The sequence below is a fragment of the Hipposideros armiger genome, unplaced genomic scaffold, assembly GCF_001890085.2.
Source record: "Hipposideros armiger isolate ML-2016 unplaced genomic scaffold, ASM189008v1 scaffold_46, whole genome shotgun sequence".
NCBI classification, from domain to species: domain Eukaryota; kingdom Metazoa; phylum Chordata; class Mammalia; order Chiroptera; family Hipposideridae; genus Hipposideros; species Hipposideros armiger.
In genome coordinates, this window is record NW_017731396.1 from 5,081,357 (window position 1) to 5,085,201 (window position 3,845).

Genomic DNA, 3,845 nt, shown 5'->3' on the forward strand with positions numbered 1-3,845 from the left:
TTGTGGTTGTTTAAAGAGCAGATTCTTTCTGCTCCCACTGGGAGAGGTTGGTCCCTCGTGCGGTTAGTTCCCAGGAGAAAACTCTGAGAAGACAAAATTGACCTCGGCACTTCAGTTAGAAAAGCGTTCACAGTGACAATATGAGGGAGATAACATTAGCCCCAAATTAAAATCACCTGAAGTCTTTTTATTTTTTTCTCAGGTGTTTTTGTTAGTTTCAGTTATTAAATTAAATTCAGCCAAATTCTTGCATTGTGCTGTGTTGTTTGTAATAATGAAAAGTTGAAATTACAAATTAAGAGTAAGCAATAACACAAACAGTAATATTTACAGTTTCCATAAAAGTTATAAAAAATATCCATTGATGATAGGAAACTTTCATTTTTCAGCCTTTCAATAAAATTAGAACAAATATAGTTGACTACAAAAGAAGTTGAAAATGTGAAGTGTTAGTAGATGCTAGATCTTTTTCCTTCATTCTTTCTTTGTTTTATTATATTTGTCTTCAATTTTTTCCTTCTTACAAAAGCAACGCTTGTAGATCAGGGAAGGAAAGGTTATCATCTAACCCACTCAGAAAACGATTATTTAAGTCGTTGGTGTAGAACCTCACAGATTTCTTTGTACACACACACACACATTTCATGCCAGCCTCATCTCTAAACTAATTTTCTAGGGTTAGACAGTTCTACTAACTTGGCTACTTCAAAACCGAGCAAGCGTAATGGGGTAAAATTCACTACAACACTTCAAAACCATAATGGAACTCATCTAGGGGCCGGCCGAGTGGCTCGGTTGGTTAAGAGCTCGCTCAAGAGTTTGAGCTCTGAGCAACAGCGGTTGGAGTCCAGCCCGAGCTGAGCAGCCGCTGAGCTGCCAACAGGTGGCAGGAGGGCTCAGCTGAAAAAAAAAAAAAGTATAGCATAATGGAACTCATCTTACCCTAAGTGTTGCAGGCTGGATGTCACTTTCCTGGTCACCTCCCTGGGTGCCTGTCTTCATCGTCCGTCTTGGCAGGGGGACCCTTCCTCCTTTCACTTCCACTGTCCCCAAGGGGTCCCCAAGGCCTCTGCTCCCCCAGGGTTTCTGGATAGTGATGGAGGCCAAACCTCGGAGCTGGTCTGGCGGGCAGGATGGCCGGGCCTGGGCAGCTGTAAACACCTCCCTAAACAGACAATTCTCAGGCCCTTGACTCACTCCTTCCACCCCATCTGCCTGCCCCAGCTCCTGCCCTTGGCCCTGACCCCACACACTCACAGCTCACATGGTGTAACTGGTTCCCCCAACTCCACCACCCACCGCAACCTCCAGGAGTGGGGAGCCTGCCCAGCAGAACACTTGGCATAGTAGGGCCTTGGGAAACACCCATTGTGTGAATGAGATTCTGGTCAGACCAGCGGCTTCCTGGCTGCAGCCTCCTTTCCAGACAACAGCCTTTCCCAGGCTCACTCCCAAGCCCCTCACTTAGTGCTGATGAACCTGGAAGCAGTAAGTTCTGGAATAGGTGTCCTCACAGATCTGTGACAAGTACAGGGGACAGTGATGGTTTGTCCAGGGCCAAAGGGTCCTTTAGAACTACTCAGGCGTTTTGTCCTCATCACTGTTTTGTAGATGCTGAAAGTAATCACTTTTTTGGGGTCCCAAAGGGAGGGGTCACAGGAGAGTGAAAACCTTGGAGTCCAAGACCTGAGTTCAAATCCCAGTTCTGCCCCTGAGCAACTCTGAGCCCCAGTTTCCCTACCTCCAATTTGGGGATCTGAGTCCCCACTTCATGACACTGCTGTGAGGCTCAAGATGAGATGGGAACTTTCCGTAAGTTTCGAAGCACAACATAAATGTGAGTGACACTTGGAATGAAAACGCCCCTGGAAACTGGATCAGCGCAGAGCCTGATTCCTACCCAGCTCATCCCAGGGCCCCCACCAGCCTCACATCCTGACTTGGACCTGTGCTCCCACCCTGGGCCAACGTCTGAATCTGTCAGTGGCCCAGGAGGCTGCAGTGAGCACATGTCTCATTCAGCTCAGGATCCATGGGAGAAGTTTCTGGAAATCACCATGATTTTACCTGGGATGACAGTCCCTCCCTCCTACACCACACACTCTTTCTAGAGCTTCCTGCCACCACATCCCTTGCTCCATAGATGAGCCTTCCCTGAATAGGATCACACAGCAATAGGCCTGACCCTGGGAGCCCAGTTCAGGACAAAATGGTGAAGGAGCAGCCCACCGCAGTGTTCCCTGAGAAAGCCAGGGTCATCGCAGGCTCCTTGTCAATCACTAGGGCAAAACAGAAGATGGCCTGGTGGCTTTTGTGATGATGTGGATAGAGCAGCACAGAAAGAAAGAGTAGAAGCCTGTGCCCTACATTCAGTGCAGTGAAAACAGCACGTGCAAAGGCCCTGAGGCTGAACCATATTTGGTATGTCTGAGGAACACTGGCTGGAGCTCAGTGAGCAAAAGGAAGAGTGATGACAGATGATGTCCAGGAAGTAGCCAGGGGCCAAAAGGTGTAGACCACAATTAGGGCTTCGGAATTTATTCAAAGTGTAATGGGAAACCATTGGAGGGTTTGAAGTAGGAAAGTGATGAGATCTAATTCATAATTTAAAAGAAATAAACAGTAATTAATAATAAGTAGTGACCGCCCATGTATCCACCACCCACTTTAAGCAATAAGTCATCATGGGCACAATCAAAGGCCGTTTTCCCTTCTTCTCTCCCGTAATGGATGCGGCCACTCTTCCAAATTTGATGTTTTTCTTATGAATCACCTTTACTATATATCATGCCACCTGAAAGGTAGGGATGTATATAATTATTTTGTCATTATTCAACTTTCTACAAATATAATTAGATCTGTATGTTTTTCCTGCTACTTGCCTTTGTTGCCCAACGTCAAGCTTGTGACTTTCTACCGTGTTGAGATACATGTAGTTTAGGTTCATTCATTCTTTACTACTTCCTAGCTTGATTATTTTACGTTATCCTATTGACAAACATTTAGGTTGTTTCCCATATTTTTCAATTACAAGTAATGCTGATGTGAACGTTTTTGTTTCTTCGGCACATGCATAAGCAAAATTTCTCTAAGGTAAATACCCAGGAGGGGGCTACCTGGGCCACAGGACCTGCGTATGCTCCGTTTGACGAGCTGTTACCACACTGCTGTAGGAGCGGCTGGACCAGCTGATACTCCTGCTGGCAGTTGGGTGAAGATTGCGATCACATTCTCAGCAGTCAGTGGTGTTGTCAGACCTTAAAGTTTTTGCCACTATGTGGGTGTGAGACGGCAGCTCGTTGCGGTTTTAATTTTCATTACCTTAATTACTAGCGCAAATGAGTCTTTTCCTCTCCTGTAAGTTGTCTGTTCATCCCTTTTTATGATTTTTCTCTTGGGTTGCTGCTAGTCCTTCTCTTACGGATTTTTAGGATTTCTTGATGTAGCCTGGATTCATTCTTTCAGCACATTTTCATTGAGCAGCTTGATGTACCAGATACTTTTTTTTTTCCATTTTAGGCTTTATTTCATAGGCATTAAATATTGCTTGATGAAATAAAGTAGTGGAAAGACAATAGAATTTGAGGGGAGAAGTGAATAAAGATTTGGGTCCTAGTCCTGACTCTCTAAATCACTACTTTTGAGTCTTAGGGCGAGTCAGTCCTAGTGGTAGTTTTAATTTACATTTTTTTAAAAGATTTTTCTTGGGCCCGCCGAGTGGCGCGATGGTTAAGAACTGGCTTGGGATGCCAGAGGCCCCGGTTCGGATCCCACATATGAGGGCCAGTGACACTGCCCTCCACAGCTAAGATGCTGAACAACAGCTCAACCTGGAGCTGGGCTGC